The sequence below is a fragment of the Acanthochromis polyacanthus genome, chromosome 19, assembly GCF_021347895.1.
Source record: "Acanthochromis polyacanthus isolate Apoly-LR-REF ecotype Palm Island chromosome 19, KAUST_Apoly_ChrSc, whole genome shotgun sequence".
NCBI classification, from domain to species: Eukaryota; Metazoa; Chordata; class Actinopteri; family Pomacentridae; genus Acanthochromis; species Acanthochromis polyacanthus.
The window spans coordinates 17,103,791-17,116,401 of NC_067131.1; positions in this window are offsets into that span (position 1 = coordinate 17,103,791).

The window sequence follows — 12,611 nt, forward strand, 5'->3', positions numbered from 1 at the left end:
AGTGGCGTCTTCACTCTCACTCATATAAAAACTGCATGTGGTGTCAAACTGTGTGTTCTCTTTGAAAGATCCGTCCAGATACACAATGTTAATGGATGCACATGAGCTGTTTGCAATAGCACAGGTTGAAAAGACACACCCAAACAAAGAAACACAATGACAGCTTCACCAGTTGCCATCGTTCTCCTTCTCTAGGGAAAAAAATGAGTGTTTCTTGGCAGGTTTAACGCTGCATGTATTTGCACCTGCAGACGGTGTGCGAAAACAAAACCAAAAGTCTGTGGAAGTGACAAAAATGCAAAAAGTCCTGTCAAATGTCAGCACAATCAGCTTTCCTCTCTTTGCAGCACTGTTTCAGAGGTGCCCAAAAACACTTTGACTCTGACTGACAGACGTGCTCAATAGCTTGTACCTCTACAGGTAAGTGAGATATGCTTTTGTAATTTGTGTCGACAGATTTTTTGAGGGCACAAAGACACTCAGTTACAGGGTAAGTTGCGAGGTACAATAGGTGCTCGGTGAGAAAAACATCTCACTTAGGGAGCGGGAAATGACCGGCAACCACGACGCTCTAAAATGCCGCCATTAAGTCTGATTTTAGGAGTGAAGAGAGGCAGGTAAAAGCCCTAAAAACTGCCAGTGCTTGTGGTCAGCGCTGCTTCCTCTACCATAACATGAGCTGAAATGAAGCATGATCCCGAGCCCCATCACCCACCATCACACACCCAGCGTCGGCACCTGCAGCTCTGCTCCTCTTCCTCCATTTGTCATCAGCCTGGGAGAACACAGAGAAAAAGAGAGAGAGAGAGAGAGAGAGAGAGTACCTGAAAATGAGTATGGTGGTAGAGATATAATTGCTTTCTTGTCTTTTTCGGTTCCCTCCCAAAAGCAGGAGGCATAGCTGTGAGTGACTGAGGTTATCTTCACCACACTATCTGCTGAAGAAGCACATTAATGAATAGTGCATTAAAAGTTTGAGTCTGTTCCGCACAAAAAAACACACCACCCTGCAAACTACTGTAATTTAAAAAACCACAATAGCCACTATGCAATCTTGAAAATGAAAAATAAAGGCCTTCGGGCATTGTGCACGGAATTTCCTTTTTATTCAAACAAAGTAAAGGAAAAGTAACATTTGCCTATCTGTGGTTGCAGCCTAATTGATTCATTTCACAGTTCTTAAGTCGTTTCTCAAGTTCACCCTTTTTCCTCCCGAGAAACACACCGTATAAGCAAATATACATCCAGGTAAACAGAGAGAGATTACCGTAAAGGAACAGACTCTCGGGCAAATAATGCAAATTAAACTGGGCTGCAGTGACTAGTTTGTAAGGAAGTAAAAAGTAAAAATGTGGATATCAGCAGAACAAAATTTAGGAATAATACAGATGTGGCTTCTTGTATCAAACTGTGCTGGAAACTGGTTGGGTGGCTCTGTGAACTAAAAATCCAATTACTGTAGTGTGAATGGTTGTTTAATTAGCCTTGTATGATAGGCTGCCCATCAATTACGTGGCTAATTGCCATCCTATCAGACCAAATAAAACGCGCTATCACACTCTGCAGTCTGCATCATTGCGCCAGATGATATAATTTCCTTGTGAATCATCCGGATAACGAAAGGAGTGACTGACATAAATGTGAATGTGTGTGTGTAAGACGGAAGGCACCAAGAAGCTCCAATTCAAACCTCTGAGATGGTTTGACAATGTATCCATAGCAGCGGCGAGGAGGAAGTATTCATTTGTCTTAATCGTGGATGAGTTGTGTTTTCAGTGTGTGTGTGTGTGGACCTCGCCAGCTCTCTCTGTTCTCCCCACGGAGCCTACTGTGGGTCTGGAGCTCATCTGAAGACACATCTGCACTGCACAAACCCTCTCCCTCTCACACACACACACCATATCTCCTCTGCAGCAGCACTGCTCAAACAAAGGGGCCCAAGTTTCTTGTTCATTTACTCTCCAAACTAACCTGCCCTCAAATCTGTTTACTTAGCCCCAAAAAAAGAAAAAAAAAAACTTCCCCTCCTTAAGTCATACAGTCATTTGCTGCCATATTTGCTCCTTTTAGGGCCCTGCCACTGTGTATTCTCTTGATGGAATTGAAGCAAAGAACGACTATGAGTAGATTTTCACATCGGCCGGCCCATGTGAAGTAGAAGAGACTGTCATTATGCTGTTCAGTGGAGCAGCAATATCTCTAGCTGCTTGGGGACATTGGGTGCCTGAGCGTAGCCGGCCTGCCCTCCTGTCTGCCTGCCCGCCCGCCTCAAACCGACTGTCTTCCTGTCTGTCTACCTGCATGTCTGTCTTACTGTCTGCCTGCACGGTTGCATGTGTGTCAGATTATCTGCCTGGTCCTCTGCTGTGTAGTAGTGGGCTCACCTGTGTGTGTGTGTGTGTGTGTGTGTGTGTGTGTGTGTGTGTGTGTGTGTGTGTGTGTGTGTGTGTGTGTGTGTGTGTGTGTGTGTGTGTGTGTGTGTGTGTGTGTGTGTGTGTGTGCGCGCACATGTGAGCCCGAAGAGAGGCACAAGCTGTATCCCAGAGATCAGGCTTCCGAGACAGCATGGCAGATAATAGGAGCGTCTCTGGGAGATTACTGGGTCTTGCTCTGTCCCCATCAGGATCTCAGTTTTTTCCTCTTCTTCCAGCTCCTGTTTTAAACCTGACTGGTTAGGTTGTCGAAGCAATTAAACCCCCTCCCTGTCACCGTCCCTGTCAGCTTTTTTATTTTTATTTCTCCTTTTCCTTCACTCTTCATCTTCTTCCCTCTCCTCCTACTTCCCATTTTTCAGACGCTGCGTCGCGGATATAGGTTGGCGAAGGCTTCCGGAAGAGAGAAATTGGACATCAGCCACTCATCTTTTTCCTTTTCTTCACTCCTTCCTTATCGCCGTTTCCTCTCACCCTATCACTTTTTTCCCCTCTCCTTTGTGTAAGATCTTGACAGCGGTCCTCATAGAGAGAGCTGCAGCTCAGACTGAGACAAATACAGATTCTGGTTTCTTCCATCATGCATTTTGTGGTTAAAACTTAGCACACGGGAGAACTGATAAATGATTGTTCTACTTGAGTGGATTTTGTGGCTTTTGTGTTGAGCTGCTGCTTTGGAGAATCCAGCCAGACAACTTCACATACAAACTCAGCAAGTGTATTCAGTAATTTTAGATTCACCGAGTGAACCACAAAACCCGCCGGTGGGTTTGAAAAGCATATTGCCTTTCAAAAATTGCAAAAATGATACCATCTACTAGCCAGAGATTGCAAAAACTGGTCAGAAAAATCTTCTAAATGTGAGCTTGAAAATTCAAAATTCATTCCACACTCACTTCGCATGTTTCTTTTAAAAATAAACCCTAATGCTCGAACCATATTTTGCAAAAAATAAAAAAAAATCTGCACTACTTGGCACAACAGTGACAGTAATAGTGACTCAGCTGTATCTAATGATAACATGACAAAAATTTAGGAACTTTTTATCTAATCTGAGCTAATCTGATGGCTGTGCTTACCCAGAACAGAAAGGAGGCAAGTATGGAAACAAATTAAAAATGCGAGCAGTAAAATATGTATTGTGTGTTGTACATGCCAATTCAGATTCTTTTCTCAATTGTTGTAATCAAAGAAATTCAGGGAATGGGAATTTTTTGCATTAAAACTGCATCATACTGCACTAAAAACACGTTTAAGGTCTGTCTACTTTTAGTCATGGTTGTGTTGTTTCCATAGATATGGTTCGGGGCCTTATGTTGCAGTAAAAATGTGACACTAGCAAAAACAAACCTGAAAACTGTCTGGGTTTCACAGAGTTAACACAAGATCACTCATTAATTGCATGTGAAAGAACATTCTGAGCCACACCTGCGGAACAATAGTTCACTCTATATGTCTCTTTGTGTCTGAAAATTAAGTTGGTACAAAATTGAACTTATAAAATGAGAACATTTGGTTTTATGAGGAGTCACAGGTTGTGGCTGCTAAGTAACACAGCACACAACGCTTTTACAGTTCAGTTTGTGAACAGATAAGTGTTAATTAGGGAGCTTTAGAGGTGCTGGTAGGCGTGTTGTCATTTTTTTCCTTCTTTTCTTACTGTTGAGCAGAGCCAGGCTATCTGTTTCCCCTTGCATCCAGTCATTATGCTAAGCTAACAGGCGTCTGCCCCTAAGCCCATTCTCAGACACAGGATTAATATTGATCGCATGCAATTCATCATGTTGTGAAATTCATTTACATACTACACTGTGCAAGAAAGACATGATGGGAGTTTCATGTGCAAGACATCTTGTACAACAGTATCTAAATGTCTGCACTGAAAATCTGCTACATTTTTTGGCATGCACAATGAGGACGACATATTTAACCACGCCTGACGTACATGTCAGCGGGGTTACTGCATTCGCTTCGGTATCTGGCTGGCTGGGTAAGTATGTATGTGTGCATAGGCGTCAGTTTAGGGGGGGACGGTGGGGACGTGTCCCCCCCACTTTTTGTCAGGGGTCATTTTGTCTCCAACACATTCAAATTCTTCACATGTAAGCCGTTGTAAATCCAGTTATTTTCAGTAGTATAGAAAATTCCGACGCTCCTGAACGCACCATCCGCCCGCACTCAGCCGAGAGTTGCACAGACACGCAGCACACCTTCGTGAGGTTAAAAGAAAGAGCAAAAAAACCCCACGCAGATGCTAAATTTGCGCCCATGCCAAGTGGAAGCTCCGACCAGAGGCGTGCAGGGGCAAAATTTCGGCCCGGAAGAATTAGTACTATAGTGGCCCACAGACCCCTCTACCCGCAGGTAATGATAGCTCAACAGCTTGAGCCTCTGCCTTTGGTGTGGTGGTTGTGAGTTCAAACCCAGATTGTGACATTTTGCCGCCGTTCTTCGACATTTTCTCAAAGTGCTGTGGTCTCCTTCCCCCCCACTTTTAAAAACAAACTGACGCCCTTGTATGTGTGTATGTCCGTTCAGATATCTCTGCAAGTGCTGAAGTCAGGATAATCAAACTTGGCACTGAAGATTGCTCTAAGGTCCCCTGCTCAGTTGTGGAGTTAGAGGTCTGGGCTTGGTTCTGCCATCTACTGAGGGCTGGTCTAATTCATATTCTGTGCTATTTGTAGGTGAGCAGTCAAATTTCAACACGTGTGGCTCTGACCATGTTAACTCTGACATACAAAAGGTCAGGCTTCTTTAGGTGTATCTGTTCCAATGAAGCACTATTCAGATCACCAATCAGGTGGAGTCGATCACTCATCAGAGGCTTGTTCAACTACAAATCAACCTTGACCAAACATTGCTGTGGTTCAGGATTCCTGCAAAACATGGAAGATATCAAAGTGAAACACATGGCATCAGAACGAAGTGACACAAACCATATTATTGTTCTGAGGAAAGAAGGGTTATTCTCAGAGTTAAATTATGGTCAGATTGAAGCTTTTTAAACTTGCATTGCATGACATTTGAAATGCTTTGTGGAAATGAAATCAGTTGTATTCAAATCACCATGACGCATGCAAAAAGTGACCTTGCCACCAGAAGATTAACACATTCAGCTTTGTTCACTGAGAGATTAAAAAAGCAACATCATCACAGAATCAGAATTTGCTACATAAGACTATCATTAGCAAAAGTCATGTCAAAACAGAGCTGTTTAGTCGTACACTCAGAGGATGAGTAGCTATCTCAGAACCACTTCTTAACAGGGCAAATGCTTGGAATGGACTAAGACACTAGCTTTCACAGTGGATGAATGAAAAAAAGTTGTATTTACAGATGAACCACAGAGATTAGTGGCAGTAACAGAAGGGTGTATAAGGAGATAAACAGAGAAGAAAGAATTATATCCACACAGTGAATCAAACCTTCAGTGAAACATGGTGCTGGGAATATTTGACTCTGGGGGTGTTTTGCAACTCTAAGGTTTGATGCCCGGGGTGAATCAGCTCCAACCCGATGCAGGAGAGGCAGCACTGTATTCTCCAGAGACATGCTCCAACCTCTTGTTTCTTTCATTGTGAAGAGGGATCCGTACTACAAAAGGATAATGAACCCAAACACACCTCAAAGCTTTGACTGGAAGACTGAAGAAGACCAAAGAGTCCTCATCGACCTAAACCCAACCCCACTGAACATTTATGTGGCACTTAAAGACTAAGAAAGCCAAACATTTCTGACTGTGTTCTCAGTGTCAAGCAGAGGGCAAACTAAGGTGGTGCCTCTCATTTTCAAAAAGAGAAACCGGAGGGTATGCTCCAATTATCAGGGTATCATGCTGCTCAGTCTTCCTGGAAGTTAAGGAAGGAAGACTCCCACTAATTGTTGAACCTTGCATTCAGGAGGAGCAAAGCAGATTCTGTCTTGACCATTAAACACTGGACCAGTTCTTTGCTGTTGCAGAGTTTCTTAGAGGGTCATGGGAGTTTGACCATCTAGTACATATGTGCTTTGTAGACTTGGAAAACGCCTACAACCGTGTCCCTCTGGGAATGCTACAAGGGGTAAAAGTGCAAACATGGGGTACCAGGGTTGTTGTTACAAGTCATTTGCTTTTTGTACAACCAGGGTGAGAGCTCAGTTCATGTTCTTGGCACAAAGTCAAACATGTTTCTGGTGGGTGTTGGGTTCTTGCCCCTTGTCTCTGATCCTATCTGTGATATTCAAGAGCAGGACTGCAAGATGCAGGTGTGTTCATGAAGGTGTCCGGTATGGGAACCTCAGAGCTGTGTCTTTGCTTTTTGCAAATGATGTAGTCCTGTGGGCTTGATCAGGCCTTGACCTGGAGCAGACATTTGGATGGTTTTTAGCTGAGTGAAAGCCAGCACCTCCAAGTTTGTGGTCATGGCTCTCTGCCAGAAAGCAAAAGATTGCTTTCTCTGGATTGGGTTTTCTTGTATCTTGGGATTTTCTTCTCAAGTACTGGGCAAAGGGAGCGTAAGTTGGACAAATCTAGGCAGCATCAGCAATAGTGTGGACATTGCACCAGACTGTCATGATTAAACTTTGCCAATTGATTTATATTCCAACCTTCACCTGTTGTCATTAGCTCTGGGTAGTGATCGAAAGGATGAGGTTATAGATGCAAAGTGTCAAAATGAGTCAGATGGCAGGGTTCAGCATTGGAGATAGGGTGAGAAACTTGGAGTAGAGTCACTGCTCCTTCAGGATGGAATTGAGCCAGCTGAGGTGGTTTGGGGATCTGTTTCAGGTTTTCATCCTATAGAGGTTTTCTGGACATGTGTAACTGGAAGGGGACCCTGGGGTAGACCTAGAACTCACCAGTGGGATTACACACCTCATCTGGCCAGGGAACGCCTCAGGATGCCCAAGCAGAAACTGGAAAGTAGTGTTGTAGTAGTATTGTTGGGGAAAGGGACTGCAATGGCTTGTTTAGCCTGCTGCAACCATGACCACCTTGCAATAACAGCAGAAAATAGAAGGATGGACAGTTGTGCTAGCTAAATGTTTGGTCAGTTGATTAATTTATTAGTGAATAAATTAATAATAGATGAATGTATAATTTAACTAATGTACAACACAACCATACACAACATACTAAATGATGGATTAACTAAGTAGTTATCCAACAGTGTGGAATTACCGGGCCTGATCACTAAAAGCACAGGACACGGCTTCAGTAATCGGATTACATCATTCACTCAGACCTGTCAGTTTCCTTTACTGTAAATTAGAAACACTTAGTGGAATGAGGATTAACTAATAAAACAAAAATTTCTGAAAATCTGTGCCAGCGGCCTTCACAAAGTCAATTGTTTACCCACCAGGGCTGAGATTACATTTAAATGGATAAAGAGGTTTAAACACAGCTAATGGAGGTCCTTTTAGTGGAATTTTTAAAAGCCCTTATTAAAACAGCCCTTAATTCATAGTTAGGGTTTTTTCTTCTCTACCCCCAGTGCTAATCCAGGCCCAGTGGTCCTCATCCTGACAGCCAATGAAATCAAGCCTGGCACCCTCAGCCCAACATTATTAGCAAATGCACATGAAACTCTGCCTTTGCCTGCTGGCTCTGTCTCTCCCTCCATCTTACTCTCACTCAACACACCAGGGCTACAATTCCCTGTGACAGGTTTCCAGCCGCAGTGTTTGTGTGTGTGTGTGTGTGTGTGTGTGTGTGTGTGGGTGTATGTCTGTTTGGAGGAGGGCCTGGGTGTCATGTGCACCATGATACTCATGCTACACAGCAGCTCTTTCGCTAATTGCAGCTATTAGGCCTCCAGAGATCATCTCAGAATCTAGCATGGTAAATGAAGAGTGCGCAGTGAGATGAATGAGACATTGTGCATCTCATGTTGGAACAATGATGGAGTGACATTAGATGTGCAATTCAGGAGCACTTGGAGCTGTTGCGTTGCCCCTCACAACCCTCATCCCGACAGCCCCGAAGAGGTATCACTTAAAACCATTTTTTCTGAATGAGAGTAATTAAAGGTATTATGTTTTTCCGAGTGGTGATTAGGTCTTTGTTCTAGGTTGCTCAGAGGACAGAGCGGTGCTGCATGTACTGTGGTCTTCTTTTTTCACCATGGAAACCATCTCCTCCGTCAAGCAATCCTTGGCCGAGGGATCAAACAATCCAGTGTTATCAAAAACCAAAAGCTGCGCTGAAGTTTTGAAGCCATAGAGGAATGTGGGGGCTTTCAATTAAAGGTAGAATGGTGTCAATGTCAAGTGAAAATAATATCTTGCAATTTTAAATGTTCCATTCCAAGTGTAAAAAATAATAACTCTTGGTCTTGTTTTATCTTGAAGGGAAGAGATTTATTCAGTGTTATTTGACAGAGTTGTTAAGCTTCAGGCCTCAAGGTTTTCACCCAGCCGCCGATATACGAATATCACAGAATGACAGTAAAAAGGACTGTATGTCATTTTGATTTTCAGTTAGAGTCGGTATATTCATGTAAGTACAGCATTACAGCCAGACGGATTGATTCAGTTTAGAGTATCATCTCACGTAAAAAGTACTTTGGGTCGACTTCTATTGTAAAGTTGTCTCAGTTTGACTCTAAAGAAAGAGTTACTGTTCATAGGTGCCTCTACACACATTGTAGCTCTGCCGGAAGCATAATGGATGGACAAGATGTTAATGTTGCTCATTGTGTAAAATCATGGTATATATAGGCACAGCTGTGGGAGTACAGTGGAAGATAATTGTATTCTAGGTATAATAAGCAGGGACAGAAGCAGCTCTGAGGTAGTAGAATGTACAGTTCTACCCTTGGCGGATGTCACTGGATGACTCAATGAAACACTGGACCAGTTTGACATGACAATTCATCCATTCATCTAACACGCATACCAAGTATCTACACTAGGAACAAGCATTTGGGATTTGCACTCCTCTGAATTTCACCAGGATTTCTAGATTTCTCGGAAATGAAGCTCAAAGAATCTATAACCAATATTCATATGATTGTTACATTAGCCCAAGAAAGTTTTGTGACTAAAGCCTGAGGATATCGTTAAAAAATATATTTAAAATGCAAATGCAGAAAATATGCTACTGGAATCTGCCTTCGTACTCACTTCACAACTCTATTGAAGGGATGTTTTATCTATTTTGTGTCGGCCAACACCATGGCAACACCTCCTTTAAACCACTACAAGGAGCACAGTCACAGCAGAACATTTAATAACCCAACATGGCGAAGTTCATTTTTGTCCCTTGCAAATAAATAGACAAAAATAAAGGGCTGTAGAATAAAACTTCTTTTTGATAATCAGCATTTTACTTATTGCAAATAAGCCAACCATTTCTGCATTTTAAGTTATGTCTTGAAAGAAGCATCTTTTCTCCCAGTGAGGTAACAGCCTGACAGTAGGGAACATTTCCTCTCAGTGAGCTACAGAGTCCATGTCTGAGCTTTATGTCCTGTTTGATTAGATTTAGACAACAGAAACTACTTGGTTACCTTCCTGAAAATATCATGGCTTGGCTCAAGACACACTTTCTCAATGTTAACCACAAATTTGAAGCTTCCACTCCACTTTCTGAGACACGAGGATGAAAAATCTTGCCCCATTTTATAAACATTTGTTGACTGAAAAGAAGCAACAGCCGGAGAGCAATAAAATATATGTCAATTAGAAATGTATTTGTGATTTATGAAGACAAACTAAAAATTGAAGTGAGAATACAGTATACCTGTATAGTGATGTACACTCAACAAAAATATAAACGGAACACTTTTGTTTTTGCTCCCATTTTTTATGAGATGAACTCAAAGATCTAAAACTTTTTCCACATACACAATATCACCATTTCTCTCAAATATTGTTGACAAATCTGTCTAAATCTGTGATAGTGAGCACTTCTCCTTTGCTGAGACAATCCATCCCACCTCACTGGTGTTAGCTTGGAAAATCCAAACTGAATCTCCATGTAATCTCCTATCTCCATGTTAGGAGATACAGGAGAGTCAGTTTGGCATTGTGCGAATTGAATCGCGTTTCCCTCCCGGTACAGTTTGGTACGACCAATCATAGCACAGGAGGCGGGAGTTAATGCTGCGTCATCTTCAGCGCCTGGATTACCCATTAAGATGATGCCAGGGGGGCCACCGCCGTAAAACAAGAAGGAGAGAGAGAGAGAGAGAGAGAGGAGGGAGGCCAAAGCGAATCTTTTTGTGGTCTCTTGGCGTTTTGGATGGCGTTAGTCGTTGCCTCTTTTCACTTGACGTTTCTGACGATGAGGAGGCAGTGGATGGCTCATTACTTTCAGCTTCTTGCCATTGTTTGTACAGAGGAAAATCCCGTTCCAAACGTGTGAGTAAATTTAAGCAACTTTTACACATACGCTCCGATTTAAAGTTATTCCTAACACCGCTAATCGTTCGGAAGGAGTCTTTTGTTGCGTAGCCTTTTCAAGAATAAGTGTTGTACTTGAAAGTACCCCATGTATTCATAGATTTTTGTGACAAAAATGGCAGTAATCATTCACCGCGACGCTTTCTCAGCTGCATGCCTTTGTTGTTTGGACTACATGGACTACAAGGTCGATTTGTTTGTGCGTCACATCCGTGTTATGCTGATTGGTTCTTTCTCGTTCAAGCTGCATTCGTTAGCCCCTCCTTTTTGAAATCGTCTCATATCATCGCAATGCCAGACTGCCTTTATTTGTATTTATATTAATACATAAATAAAGTCAGTCTGGATTTTCCAGGCAACACAGGTGTGCCATATCAAGATGCTGATTAGACACCATGATTAGTGCACAGGTGTGCCTTACACTGCTCACAATAAACTAAAAACCAGTGGCATAAAAAAAACAGCACAGCACATAAAAATAAAAAAATGTGTAGTTGCTTCGCAATTAAAGAGAACATGAAACAGGTATGATTAATTAATTCATTCCTTTTTTATTAAAGTCTGTGAGTTTATACTACTTTTTCATGAGTATGTTTCAAAGAAAAAAAATATGAATACATGCTGACCTACAAACAAACTGCAGAGAAGTTCATGGGGAAGCTGGTTCTGTTTTGTGCTGTTTCGAAGAGTCTCAGAGAGTCAGCAGTGATGGTTGAGCAAACAACTCTAAGGTGATGTTCACTGTTAAATCTGTGTCTATGCTCTGAGTTCAGTTGGAACAGCTGAGGAGCTCACAAACATGGCTTCTTGCAGAAAGGTAGTGACTGATTTTATCCTGCACCATTGTTTTTGTCCAAGCCTTTCTCCCTGCAATGTTCGGTCCTCGTATCTCATGGAAAATGCTGTGACACATGTCAAACCTTCCGCTGGAAATGTGTGTGGCCCACAGCAGACAGAACTCGTCTTTCTTCTTTCTAAAATGGCTCTTTTGGGACCCTCTTCCTTCCAGAGATGCATTCACATGGTCAAGTGTTCAAATACAGTAAAAGGGTACACCATTTGCACAAGCCTCAGGCAAACTGTGATCTCCATTTTAAGTTCACACATGCATGAAGTACTTTTACTCTCAAGGGCCAGAGAATCTCTGCACATGGCCATTGCGCAGGCTTTCACACAGCTTCTGAAAACACCTGTCGATCCTGAGGTTCTGTTTGATGTGGTTCACTTCTCTATTGTTGTATGACATGAGCATCTCTTGAATCTGTCTCAGAATGGTATTGTTGGACAATGGGATGGTTTTATCCACAGCAGACTGATCTAGGTGCTCTGTAGCCATACCACTGGTGAGAAAAACTCCTCTGGAATAGTGTTGGCTTTCTTGGACTTTGTAATATGGTGAACCAGCCCAGTTTCACACCAAAAGTGGAATATTTACAGTGGTCCAAAGTAAAAAACATGTTATTTCCAAAAAAAGACCTTCAAATTAACTAGTACTACTAGAATTCCATCCCTCCAAATAACGAAGATTAAAGAAGTGTTGCAGTGTCTAAAACCAGCCTCAAGATCTGGTTGAAGTCAGCACAAACTCATCAGCGCTAATAATTACCTCTTCATTTAGTGTTTTTACCGATTTTACTAATAATGTCACACTCATGGACTTTTTCATTTTGTGTTGTTATATGAAGTATATTTACTGCTCTGTTTATGGACCTCCCCAACGAAAGCAGATGCAGATTACCTGCTGGCTAACTCTGGAGCCATTACTTTTAATTTAGCACTGTTCCCACA